The sequence below is a fragment of the Symphalangus syndactylus genome, chromosome 18 (genome assembly GCF_028878055.3).
Source record: "Symphalangus syndactylus isolate Jambi chromosome 18, NHGRI_mSymSyn1-v2.1_pri, whole genome shotgun sequence".
In the NCBI taxonomy this organism is placed as follows: domain Eukaryota; kingdom Metazoa; phylum Chordata; class Mammalia; order Primates; family Hylobatidae; genus Symphalangus; species Symphalangus syndactylus.
This window is the reverse complement of record NC_072440.2, coordinates 103,238,465-103,253,136: the sequence shown is the minus strand read 5'-3', so window position 1 is coordinate 103,253,136 and position 14,672 is coordinate 103,238,465. Positions and strand designations below refer to the sequence as shown.

The following is a 14,672-nucleotide window of genomic DNA, read 5'->3' as shown; positions in this document are numbered from 1 at the left end:
CTGCTGAAAGCCATTGGTTGCTCCCAGTTTTAGATGAATCTGCTATAAACATTCATGTACATGTGTGGATATGAGTCTTCAAATCAGTTGGGTAAATACCCGAGAGTGTGATTAGTGGATCCCAAGGTAAGACCATGTTTAGCTTTGTAAGAAGCTGCCAAAATGTTTTCCTGGGTAGCTGCAACATTTTGCATTCCTATCAGTGATGAATGAAAGTTCTTGTTGATTCACATCCTCTTCAGCAAAATTTACTCTGGCTATTTAAACCACATGTGATGTTATTACAGGATAGCAGAAAGCTCAGATAACTCATCTTTGGGAGCACTAAATCCTAGGCCCTGTGGCTCACTGCCAGGAACAATGCCCACTGTGCCGTAGAAACTGCTCTAGCAAAATGTGACAGCCACCATTGCTCAGCATGAGGTCTGCACACAGGTGCTCTTCCACCACAGCCGTTGAAATCCATATGCTGCCCCTTCCACCCCTGCCATGCAACCCACACACACCCCTGTGCATGGTGGCCTACTTATGTCACCCACTTCCTCCGACCTGTGTCACTGGGTATATCTGAATCTATGTCCCAAGTTTGTAACTGTAGCCCAAAGGCATCGGTGAATGACAGTCTTCTGGCTTCTGCCTTGCAAAGGCAGAACTCAGAAAGTGGGAAATTACCAAATTATCCAAATATAGGAATGGTGTTCAAAGATGTTCTACATCTTTGACACCTGTCTATTATAGACTGTCACTGCAATATATAATAGCAAAGACACTAGGATGCAACCTAAATGTTCAGTAAAAAGCCATGATCAAACAAAATGCAAACTAACCATGAGAAAAAATATGAAACCAGAAAAAAAAATGTTTTCCAAGGATTTCTACTGATTTTGAAATACAGTATACTCATGCTATGAGGTTACAGAGAATAAAGTAGTATGCAATTCCATATATGCAGATGATCCAATTTCAAAAATAAAATTCTATGTATGCATAGAATGAAGCCTGAAGAATATAACATGAAATACTGATGATGGGTTCCACTGAGTTGATTTTACTTTTCTTCTTACTCATTTTTTAATTTTCAAGTTTTCCACAATGTATTAATTAAAAAAAAAAAAAAAGCATAATGTGGCTAGGTATGGTGGCCCACACTTGTGGTCCCAGCACTTTGAGAGGCCAAGGCAGGCAGATCACTTAAGGCAAGGAGTTCGAGACCATCCTGGCCAACACAGCAAAACCCTGTCTCTACTAAAAATACAAAGAATTAGCTGGGCATGGTGGTACACACCTGTAATCCCAGCTACTCAGGAGGCTGAGGCACAAGTATCACTTGAACATGGGAGGCAGAGGTTGCAGTGAGACAAGATTGGGCCACTGCACTTCAGCCTGGGTGACAGAGCAAGAGAGCCAAATCATGAGTGAACTCCCATTCACAATTGCTTCAAAGAGAATAAAATACCTAGGAATCCAACTTAAAGGGATGTGAAGGACCTCTTCAAGGAGAACTACAAACCACTGCTCAGTGAAATAAAAGAGGATACAAACAAATGAAAGAACATTCCATGCTCATGGGTTGGAAGAATCAATATCGTGAAAATGGCCATACTGCCCAAGGTAATTTATAGATTCAATGCCATCCCCATCAAGCTACCAATGACTTGCTTCACAGAATTGGAAAAAACTACTTTAAAGTTCATATGGAACCAAAAAAGAGCCCGCATCGCCAAGTCAATCCTAAGCCAAAAGAACAAAGCTGGAGGCATCACGCTACCTGACTTCAAACTATACTACAAGGCTACAGTAACCAAAACAGCATGGTACTGGTACCACAACAGAGACATAGATCAATGGAACAGAACAGAGCCCTCAGAAATGATGCCGCATATCTACAACTATCTGATCTTTGACAAACCTGACAAAAACAAGAAATGAGGAAAGGATTCCCTATTTAATAAATGGTGCTGGGAAAACTGGCTAGCCATATGTAGAAAGCTGAAACTGGATCCCTTCCTTACACCTTATACAAAAATTAATTCAAGATGGATTAAAGACTTACATGTTAGACCTAAAACCATTAAAATCCTACAAGAAAACCTAGGCAATACCATTCAGGACATAGGCGTGGGCAAGGACTTCATGTCTAAAACACCAAAAGCAATGGCAACAAAAGCCAAAATTGACAAATGGGATCTAATTAAACTAAAGAGCTTCTGCACAGCAAAAGAAACTACCATCAGAGTGAACAGGCAACCTACAGAATGGGAGAAAAATTTTGCAACATACTCATCTGACAAAGGGCTAATATCCAGAATCTACAATGAACTCAAACAAATTTACAAGAAAAAAACAAACAACCCCATCAAAAAGTGGGCGAAGGACATGAACAGACACTTCTCAAAAGAGGACATTTATGCAGCCAAAAAACACATGAAAAAATGCTCATCATCACTGGCCATCAGAGAAATGCAAATCAAAACCACAGTGAGATACCATCTCACACCAGTTAGAATGGCCATCATTAAAAAGTCAGGAAACAACAGGTGCTGGAGAGGATGTGGAGAAATAGGAACACTTTTACACTGTTGGTGGGACTGTAAACTAGTTCAACCATTGTGGAAGTCAGTGTGGCGATTCCTCAGGGATCTCGAACTAGAAATACCATTTGACCCAGCCATCCCATTACTGCGTATATACCCAAAGGACTATAAATCATGCTGCTATAAAGACACATGCACACGTATGTGTATTGCGGCACTATTCACAATAGCAAAGACTTGGAACCAACCCAAATGTCCAACAACGATAGACTGGATTAAGAAAATGTGGCACATATCCACCATGGAATACTATGCAGCCATAAAAAATGATGAGTTCATGTCCTTTGTAGGGACATGGATGAAACTGGAAAACATCATTCTCAGTAAACTATCGCAAGGACAAAAAACCAAACACCGCATGTTCTCACTCATAGGTGGGAATTGAACAATGAGAACTCATGGACACAGGAAGGGGAACATCACACTCCGGGGACTGTTGTGGGGTGGGGGGAGAGGGGAGGGACAGCATTAGGAGATATACCTAATGCTAAATGACGAGTTAATGGGTGCAGCAAAACAACATGGCACAGGGATACATATGTAACAAACCTGCACATTGTGCACATGTACCATAAAACCTAAAGTATAATAATAAAAAATAAATAAATAAATAAATAAAAAAGTGTTATCCTCTCTCTACCAAAAAGATTTTCATATACAAAAGATCTCATAGTCCAAAGGAAGATGCCGTCCCTCACTGAAATATAATTTACTTAAAGGTTCTCATAGATTTTAAAATAAAATCAATTATAACAGATTCTTTAAAGGAAGAAGTTTTAGCATTATCAGCATGTATAATTGATTTGAATTTCTTCACTACAGAAAGTTTGACTCAAGCTCTTACTTGCTAGGTATAAGATATGGGTAAGCTGCTGTAACAAAAAGATTCTGAAACACAGTGGTTTTAACAACTTAAAAGTTTATTTATTTCTCCAGTGATAGTCCAGAGGTGAGCAGTCCAGGATTAGCAAGGTGGCTCTGCAGTATGAGGTTATTCCATGACTTGGGTTCCATTCCTCCAGTGTCTCTGCCACCTCCTAGGGTGAGGTCCTCATGGCACAGTTGAAGCTGACTCACCTCCATTAATGTTCATGCTCTGGCCTATGGAGATGAGGAGCGAGAAACTTCAGGTCACGTCACTTTGTTTCCAAGAGGATGACTCAGAGGCCATTCAGAGCACTCCTGTTCACATCCTGTCTGCTCAGGCTTAGTCACGTGGCCACACCTAGCTGTAAGAAGGCTTGGAATTGTAGGGTCTAGTTGGGTGGCCATGTGCCCTGCTAACACTCAGAGGTTCTATCTCCAAGAAAAGGAGAATGGGCCGGTGTGGTGGAGCGCCCCTGCAGTCCCAGCTACTCAGGAGGCTGACGTGGGAGGCTCACTTGAGCCCAGGAGTTTGAAACCAAAATAGTAAGACCCTGTGTCAGGAGAAAATAAAAGGAGGGAGGGAGGAAGGGAGGGAGGGAGGGAGGGAGGAAGGCGTGAGCCGCCGCGCCTGGCCAGTTGATTTCCACTCTTAACTGGATTTGAATCATCGTGGGAATTTGAACTCTGCACGTGTTAGGGCTGCACCCTCTGAGATTATGATTCAGTTGATCAAGGGTGGTCCTCTTTGCTACACACCCTACTTCCTGCTTGCCCTTCCCAGCCTCAAAGAATCCACTTCACAAAACCATTCCCTTCCTAAATCCTTAATCTCCAGGCTCTAAGTCCTTCCTTTCTTGGACATACAGCAAATCCCCTTCAGGGCACAGACCTTTTAAACACAAAACTCTGGATGAATCATTTCCAGGGTGTCCAACTCAGTCCTGGAATAGCCTCTTCTATTCTTTCAAACGGTAAAGCAAACAAGTGACTCTCCCTCCCAGGAAAAGGAGAGCTCAGGCTTCCAGAGGATGAGAGAAAGTATTTCATTTCTTCCAGATGGGTCGATAGCAACAAAAACAAATTGAAGATAAATATCAATAGATCTCCATCCTACATCAAATTACAAATACATCTCTATGCTACCAATATGTTATGGGCTGAATCGCTCCCCTATCCCCCCACCGCCCACCGTTCATGTGTTGAAATCCAGACCCCTAGTACCTGACTGTGACCTTATTTGGAGACAGGGTCTTCACATAAGTAATGAAGTTCAAATAAAGTCATTCGGGTGGGCTTGATCCAATATGCCAGGTGTTGTTTTAAGAAGGGGAGATTAGGACACAGACCCAGAGAGACCCCCACGTGAAGACATCGGGAGAAAGCCACCTACAAGCTCAGGAGAGAGGCCTCGGAGGAAGCCAACCCTGTGGACACCTGATCTCAGACTCAGCCTCCAGATTGTGACAGCATAGATTTCTTCTGTGGATCCACCATATGGTATATATACATATACTGTAGGCACCCAGTCTATGGTACTTGGTTATATTAGCCTTAGCAAACCAATACAATATGACTTCTGAGCATATCACAGACATTGTAGTGGGAGGCTGATAAATATTCGCTGGTTTATTGTTATTGATTATTAACAGAGGGATTTAGCTGAAGGACTAGGGGCAATGAATCTGGATTTCTTGCTCAAACTGGTCCAGGCCAGCGAAGACACGGTCAAGGACAAAGCCTCGTTGAAAACAGGGCTCAGAGGAGCTTGACTGAAATATGGTCAAGGAGAGCATCTTTGTCACCCAGACTGTCTGTGATAATTAACCATGACAAGCAGCTGTTGTGAAATCTTTATCACTCAATTTATTTCAATTCCTCTGCAAATAATCTTAAAACAGTCTCATTTTCCAAGAGGGAAAAAAGATGGCAATCCAACATTTCAGGCTAATGACCTGCACGCTCTACCAAGAAAACAGGAAAACATGCCTGGAGTTGGCTGGTGCCCAGGTCAAGCGGATGGCACAGCCCGAGCAGCGGTGGCCTTGGACCTGACCGAGCTGGAGAATTGTCCGTGTTCAGAAGTTCTTCAGGCCATTTTGAACAACGCAGAGGAGTTAGACGACATGGGAGCCCCAAGGCTGACCTTGGCCAAGAAAAGCCCAAAGATTATTTCAATCCAGACGGTTGCCATATCTGCTCCTTTTCTGTCTGTCACCTCCTTTTAGTCACAGCAGCTGTGGGACATTTCTCTGGGAAGGCAGCAGCACCCTGTTTCTCTGGAACATGGATTTGTGTGAGGTGAGAATGCTGTGTTCACAGCAAACGTGGCAAAAACAGTGGTGGTGTGTTTTTTCCCCAAAAACTTTACTGTGTCTCAGAAAGCTATTTATGAAAAAGGCTTAAAACCTAATAGGAATGGGATGGGGTTATAGAAACACTTCCTTTGCACCTATACATATCCCTAGGACTAAAGCTAAGCTGTGAGAAAAACCAATAATAATAAACATGGAATGAATGTTAAGAATCCCCATGTTCCATGATTTCTACTCTTTATTTTTTTTTTTATTTTTTTTGAGTCGGAGTTTTGCCCATTGCCCAGGCTGGAGTGTGATGGTGCAATCTTGGCTCACCGCAACCTCCACCTCCTGGGTTCAAGTGATTCTCCTGCCTCAGCCTCCGGAGTAGATGGGATGACAGGCACTCACCACCATGCCCAGCTAATTTTTGTATTTTTAGTAGAGATGGGGTTTCATCATATTAGCCAGGCTGGCCTCAAACTCCTGGCCTCAGGTGATCTGCTTGCCTCGGCCTCCCACAGTGCTGGGATTACAGGTGTGAGCCACCACACCCAGCCAGTTGATTTCCACTCTTAACTGGATTAGAATCACCTGGGGAATCTGAACTCTGCACCTCCTGAGATGCACCTCCTGAGATTAGGTTAGGGCTGCACCTCCTGAGATTCTGATTTAGTTGGACAAGGGAGGGGCACTCTGAGCTTTTAAAAGAAAACACATATTAAACCTTCCCCCAGGAGAGTTTAATATCCAACTAGATTCAAAATACTGATCTGTTTTAACTTCTAAGCTTTGTGGATGAGGAAACTGAGGCCCAGGGAAGAGGACTAACTTGTGAAAGTTCACAAAGCTAGTTAGTGGCAAAGCCAAAAATAAAACTGGCATTCTACAGCACTGCAGACCTTAAGAGGTTTATTAACTTCACCTGGTAACCTCAGTCAGCACACCTGTTTACTTACGGTGTTAGGAAATAAGGAACACAATCTAGACACTTTTAACTACTACTCGTCTGACATTGGAGTGACATTTGGATGGGGACTGATTTCACAGATGGTCAGTTCTTTAATGAATATTTCCCCATATAACAAAAAAAGGCTTCCTGGTATAGTCTTTAAAAAATGGTGGCACATGGGTTCCCATGGACACCATGTGTTACTAGAGAGGAAGGTGGGGGAGGCATGGGTTTAAAAACTACCTATTGGGTACTATGCACCCTGCCTGGGTGCAATATATCCATGTAACAAGCCTGCACAGGTACCCCATGTCTAAAATAAAAGCTGAAATTGTAAAAATAATTAATTAAAAGCAACAAAAACTGTGGTGACGGCTGGGTGCAGTGGTTCACGCCTATAATCCCAGCCCCTTGGGAGGCCAAGGCAGGTGGATCACCTGAGGTCAGGAGTTTGAGATCAGCCTGACCAACCTGTGGAAACCCTGTCCCTACTAAAAATACAAAAATTAGCTGGGCATGGTGGCAGCCTACTCCGGAGGCTGAGGCAGGAGAATCGCTTGAACCTGGGAGGCAGGGGTTGCAGTGAGCCAAGATCGTGCCATTGTACTCTAGCCTGGGTGACAAGAGTAAAACCCTATCTCAAAAACAAACAAACCAACCAACAAACAAAAAACTGTGGTGACTTGAATAATGATTGCTCAGATAATGAGAATACCCTACACTAGGTGGTACGTTGTCCTTGTGGATTCATATGGAAAGGGACACCTGCCATGCTTGCAGGCAGAAAAACAGGCTTCGAATTCCACCCACCCCTGACGGCTATTCTCTGCCTAGAACGCCTCTCTCACCCTTCTATGGTAACAGACCCACACCCCTGATTACAGGGGTTGACACATCACGGGACTGGATCAGTCATTATACTCCATCCTTTGAAGTTGGTAACGAGGCCATCCTTCTCCCAAGAGTGAAAGCTACATTTCTACACGAGTTGTTTCACAGCTAGCCTGGTGTCCAGCACTTGTCCATGCAGACCGGGTTCACCCCTAGCTGCCTCAAAACCTGAGCTGGCGGTCCCACCTGAAAGGGTTCTTTAGTAATATCCCCTCGGCCTTAAGGACTCAGTATCTGTGGGTGAAATCTTCTTACTCAGGTTTATCTACTGCCTGGCAGCCATAGCAGTTGTAGCTATTTGACATCTTAATGGCTGTCTCTGTCCTGTGCTTTTATCAAAAGAGGCTGAGCAGTGGCCTTCCGAAGGAAAAGGAGACGGGGATGTGTTTTGGGGACAGAAACTAGAGCCTCGAGTACTCCAGCTCCTTTTGATTGGATGTCGAACGGACAGAGCAAAGACATTTTGGCCCTGTTGGAGCCCAGAAAAACCACACCCTAAGAAAAGGCTTAAGAAGCAGCCTCAGACGCAAAGTCTCTCCCTGACCTTCTCCCACCCTCCTGTCCCTCGTCTCCGATTCTGTCCTGAGGCAAGCAATAGGAACCAGAATCCCTCTTCTCCAGGGTGGGCCATAAAAACCAAAACCCCTTTCCCCCAAGGCCAGCCAAAAAGTCCAAAACTATGACTTGAATCCCTAACCCCTTTGCCTTTCTGTGTGGTACTGGCCATAAAGAAATTAAGACCCTCATCCCAGAAGGGTCCTTCCCCATACCAGAGACGAAGGAATGCTGCACAGAGGGGCCACGGAGAATCTGAACAGACAGGCCTCGCCGGGTCTCCCCGTCAGTCTCTTAGCATTAGACCATAGACTTCCTGTCCAATCCCCTTTCTACATTCCTGTCTGTACTTCATTGAACTAAAGCATAAAAATAGATCATTTTCCCTGTATCTTTTGGTCACTCATTCTGAAGGCTCACATGTCATGTGAAACTATGATCAAATAAACTTGCGCTTTTCTCTTGTTAACCTGTCTTTGGTATTAGTATGTTGGGTGTGGCCCTTATAAATGGGGAGGAAAGAAATTGCCCCTTTCTGCCCCTACAGCCCCATCCCTCAGTTTAGAATGATCTGAATCTTTTAGGCTGCAGTTGCTCTGCTGCCCAAAAGGGATTTGATAGTGTTCAATACAATTTAGGAGGCTCTAGGATAGAACTGAGCTCCTGCACTAGTTTCAACAGACCAAACCAAAATGGAGTTACTCACGCTGAAGTTTCCAACTGAAACTAAGTTGTTTATCTGACCTTCCAAAAAATCAGGAGACAGAGAAAGATAATAGCCAAATCCCCAAACAGGCCAGTTTGAGTCAGCACGGTAAAGAAGTTCCCTCCGCTTTACAAGGAAAAGTAACTTCGCAATTACCAATCTGCTTTTTGTTTTCTGTTTCTGTTTTCTTAGGCCTTTTCTGTCTAGAAAGCCAATCTCCTCTGCTTGGCTCATCGAAACGCTCTATCTTATAGAATGAGGTGTTGCCCCAATTCTAGAATTGCAAATAAATGCCAGATCTTAAAAAAGATTTTTAAGCCAACTGGGTGTGTTGGCTCATGCCTATAATCCCAGCACTTTGGTTAGCTAAGGCAGGCAGATCACTTGAGCCCAGGAGTTCAAGACCAGCCTGGGCAACATGACAAAACCCCATCTCTAAAAAAAATTAAAAAAATAAAAATAAAAAAAGTATCCAGGTGTGCTGGCACACACATGTAGTCCCAGCTACTCGGGAGGCTGAGGTGGGAAGATCACTTGAGCCCAGGAGGTCGAGACTACAGTGAGCCATGATTGCGCCACTGCACTTCAGCCTGGGCAACAGAGGGAAACCCTGTCTCAATGAAAAATATCTATATATATTTTAAACTGAATTTGTTCTAATTTTGTCTTTTGACAACAGGGAAATGATTTCTACTGACTTGCAGGAATGGACCTCCAGCCTGAGGTCTAGTTCAGTGATATGATAAGTTGTGCAGAGATTATGATTAATTCAGCCATTGTAAACAGTCTGTATGTGCTGGGCGTGTTTTGTACCAATCCCTTGCATCTGGTGAGGAGGGAGACATGTAAACAGTCCCCAAAGTCAGGTGCAGGTGGGCGCAGGGGGATGAGAATTTAAATCATGCCTTCCCCACATGAATGGCAAAGACAAGCTACTTTTCCCGGTGGGGTCCTCAGGCTGGGCAGTGATATTATCAGCTGGTTAGCCCTTGGGGTTCTGGGAACCTGTGTAGCTTCTGCCCTATGTCATCACCTCTATGCAATTTTTTACCCTTTGCCATTAAATTAAGTTTATAACCTCTTCTTACTGTGTCCATCAATCACATTGCTGTCCCTTTAGACCACAGTGGGGAAAAGACTGAAGTGTTTCCGGCTATTGGATCTCAGGTTAGGGATTTTGCAGAAGAATTTTCCCTTCATCCTGGCTGTTTAGGCCACATGCTGTAGACAATTTCTATAGGCAGCCCATTTGAAATTCACACAAGGAGTAAGCCTCTTCGCTCTCTTTTCCTTTCAGAAAGGCAGATATTTACTGAATAAGCCAGCTGGCTCCACCAACCCTCACTCTACTAACCTTGATGGCACCACAAAATGAAATTCACAGAACAAGCCAGTTCATGTGACCAGCAAGTTCAGAAGATGGCAGGACGGGTCTGACATGAAGCATAGTTACACATTCACCTCATTCCAGTGCTGCTTTCAAAAGTTCTCAGACAGGAGGCTTTCCAAGGGTTGTGAGTCCAATTTTCCACTTTGACACATTAAAAATTATCATGAGTGATACTGAAAATTATTCCACAGATAGTTTTGGGTTGTATGCCAAAGTAATTTCCTATGCATTAAACAAAATTTCTCTTATAACATTGAAAGGCCTATATTTTTCCTGTGGGGAAAAAAAGACATAAATTATTCCTCTCAGCCCTGGCTGGATGGAACTTGTACTACTGACAGTGCAACCCCAGTTAACTCAATTCACGAAAAGAGCACCATTTCATTTTTACCAGCATATTTCAGAAAATGGTGGTAAAAATGAAATGGTGCTGTTTTCATGAAGCCCAGAGTAATTCAAAAGCTATTAGACCCTAAACACCAAAGTTGCAGCTATAAACAGAGACATTAAAAGCTTAAAAAAATGGCCATCTCGAGAGGATGTATGCCCCTAATAGGCTAGGAATGTGTATAAGCTTCCCAGATAATTCAGCCACTATTATGAGGACATAAAAAAGAGTGGAGATAAAATAGCCAGTCTTCATAAAGGCTCACACCCTGAGAGAGGCATATGTTGTGCTTCAGCTGATCAGTGGGGGTTTGAGAAGCACGCGAAAGTGGGTGGTGCTTACACGTTACTGAATTGCTGGTAGAATATTGCTGGGACCCAGCCTGGGCAACATAGCAAGACTCATCTCTACCAAAAACACAAAAAATTGTCTAGGCATGGTGGTGCGCACCTGTGGTCTCAGCTACTCGGAAGGATCGGGAGGCGGGAGGATCACCTGGGGTTGGGAGGTTGAGGCTGCAGTGAGCCAAGAGCACACCACTACACTCCAGCCTGGGTAACAGAGTGAGACCCTGTCTCAAAAAAAAAGAATATTGCTGCGGTTTATCTCCTTCCCATCAAGCCCACTTTTAAGAGCAAATAACTTACCTTGCTAAGAATTAAGGCAAAGTGGCCAGGCGCAGTGGCTCATGCCTATAATCCCAGCACTTTGGGAGGCTGAGGCGGGCAGATCACGAGGTCAAGAGATCAAGACCATCCTGGCAAACACAGCAAAACCCGTCTCTACTAAAAATACAAAAATTAGCTGGATGTGGTGGTGCGCACCTGTACTCCCAGCTACTCAGGAGACTGAGGCAGGAGAATCACTTGAACCCAGGAGACAGAGGTTGCAGTGGGCCGAGATCGTGCCACTATACTCCAGCCTGGTGACAGAGTGAGACTCCATCTCAAAAAAAAAAAAAAAAAAGAAGAAGGCAAATAATATGAATATATGAAACGCATAAATGAAAATAGAGTTCAGGTGGGAATTGAGGCTGGGCAAGGTGGCTCTTGCCCGTAATCCCAACACTTTGGGAGGCCAAAGCAGGTGGACCACTTGAGGTCAGGAGTTTGAGACCAGCCTGGGCAACATGGTGAAACCCTGTCTCTACTAAAAATACAAAAATTAGCCGGGCATGGTGGTGTGTGCCTGTAGTTCCAGCTACTTAGGAGGCTGAGGCAGGAGAATTGCTTGAACTTAGGAGGCGGAGGTTGCAGTGAGCTGAGATCATGCCACTGCACTCCAGCCTGGGCAACAAAGCGAGACTGTGTCTCAAAAAAAAACAAACAAAAAAAAAAAAAAAACAAGAGAACTTGATAAAAGGAAGTGATGAAACTCAGGCAAATTCAAAGATGGAGGCTTGCAGAGTCAGAAACGTCAGCAAGTGAGTGAGCGCCAGGCCCACTTAAAGCAACTCCCATGGGAAGGGAATTCTTGGAAGAGTCAAAAAGCACTATACAAATTCAGTTAAATTATAAAAGGACTTTTGGAAATTAAAATGAAAGGATTTTCAAATTTAGAAAATCCATCATCAAGCCACAAAGAAAATATATGCTGCACCCTGGATCATGGTCTGGTTGACCAGGCAGATGTAAAGTCTACTCTAAATACAGAGCAGAGGCAGGCATGGTGGCTCACGCCTATAATCCCAGCACTTTGGGGGCTGAGGCAGGTGGATGGCTCAATCACCAGTTGAGTCTAGCTAAGCCACTTCCACTCCCTGCGCCTCCTATTCTTCACCTGCAGAATGAGCTTGCTGGATTCTAACACCCAACTGCTGCTCTCACACTCCAGAATTCTGAGACTCCCAGTTGTCTTTGAGAGATTCCACACTGCCAAGAAAATTATTGCAACTATATGAAACACTGGCTTATCATGACCAGTGTCAGGGAGTCCTGATGTTCACCTGGCCCTGCTCTTCTGCAGTTACAAGCTTTAAAAAGTTAAAGAATGAATGCATAGGTATACTAGGAAGCAGACCTGTTCTGTGCTTCTCCAGAAATCAGAATTAGAGTGAATGAGTGGAGGCTAGGTGTGGTGGCACACGCCGGTAATCTCAGCACTTTGGGAGGCCAAGGAGGTAGGATCGCTTGAGCCCAGGAGTTCAAGCCCAGCCTGGGCAACATGGCAAAAACCTGTCTCTACAAAAATACGAAAATTAGCCAGATGTGGTGATCCCTGCTTGTGGTCCTAGACACTCAGGAGGCTGAGGTGGGAGGATTGCTTGAGCCTGGGAGGTGGAGGTTGCAGCGAGCAGAGATCATGCCACTGCTCTCCAGCCTGGGAGACAGAGGGAGACCCTGTCTAAAAACAATAAAAGAAGAATGAATGGAAATTATTGGAAAGCAGACTTCAACTCATCATCAGAAAATTTACTTTGAACACTACTGAAAATATCACCAATTATGTACTGCATATTACTTTGGACCTATGACTATGCTAATCACATTTATACATATTTATTCCTCATAACCAACCAATAAATCAGATACTATCCCTATTTTAACATATTAGGAGATGGAGGCTCGGAAAGGTCAATTTACTTGCCCAAAATTACATAGCTAATAAGTGGCAAAACTAGAATTCAATAGTGCTTACAAAGTTTAAAAATCTTTGTTCTAGACCACTATGCTATATTGCCTCTATAAAGCCACCCCAAAATATCCAGGATTGATTGGGATTCTTAAATCTGCACATTGATGTTGTTCATTGGCTGTAGAAAATTTCAGCCAATACCCCTTTTTAAAAATGTTTTTAAAACAAGCTCTGGCAAGTTTTATTAAAGAAAAATTTTGAGGCCAGGCACGATGGCTCACGCCTGTAATCCCAGCACTTTGGGAGGCCGAGGTGGGCGGATCATGAGGTCAGGAGATCGAGACCATCCTGGCTAACACGATGAAACCCCATCTCTACTAAAAATACAAAAAATTAGCTGGGCACTGTGGCAGGTGCCTGTAGTCCCAGCTACTCAGGAGGCTGAGGCAGGAGAATGGCGTGAACCCGGGAGATGGAGCTTTCAGTGAGCCGAGATCACACCACTGCACTCCAGCCTGGGAGACAGAGCGAGACTCCGTTTAAAAAAAAAAAAAAAAAAAAAAAAATTTGCATAGTATACTTCTCACCAGTCTGTTCTGGCATGCTTCTAATAATATGAGAATCACCTGGATCAATGAGAGCCAGTGTGCATACTCTGTAGTATTTTCCACATGCTGTGCCCAATTCAATATTATTGTCACTGTAGTGATGGACACCAGTCCTGGCCAACATTTCATAGTACTCTGTTTTGGATTTCCTCAAAGCTGGGCAGTTGTTAGAGCAGATGACCAATTTCACTTTGCCTTGTCTGATCAACTTCAGAGTCTGCTTGTACCCCAGCATGTACTTTCTACTTTTCATAACTAGAGTTGATCAACTCCAGTGACTTTTTCATCTTCTTTGTGGCTACCATCTTCCTGCCTAGGTGTGGGATGGCCCCCAACCAAGAGCAGCCACCAAGATGGTGGAAAGTGAGAAAGGCACCCATACCTCTTGAGATACTATCTTTTTCTATCCACTCTTTTCCTTCTTGACTCTGATTAAATTTAAGTTAGACTTTATCGCTTTAGCCTCTCTAACTTACTGTATATCTTTTTGTCTCTCTTTGCTGCATCCTAGATTTCTTCTGATTTAACTTCTAGGTCATCAATTCTCTCTTCAGCTGTGTTGAATTGTCCATTGAACCCATCCACTGAGTTTTAAATGTTGGCTATTGTGTTTTTAATCTCTAGAAGTACTATTTAGTTATTTTTGAAATCTAACAGTAGTTTCATCTTTTCAGAGATATCTTTAAGCTAATCTTTACTTTTATAAACATAATAAATGTATTAGTTTCCTGTTACTCCTGTAACAAGTTACTACAAACTTAGTGGCTTAAAACAACACAAATTTATTATCTTAAAGTTCTAGAGGTCAGGATTGAAATCAGTTTCACTGGGCTAAAATCAAGGTATTGAAAGA

At 43.5% G+C, this 14,672-nt stretch overlaps 1 pseudogene; it reads right to left on the bottom strand.

The window, feature by feature from the left end:
- Positions 1-5,686: 5,686 nt before the first annotated feature.
- On the bottom strand, positions 5,687-14,124 carry LOC129467558 (large ribosomal subunit protein eL30-like; annotated as a pseudogene).
- Between the last annotated feature and the right edge of the window lie 548 nt (positions 14,125-14,672).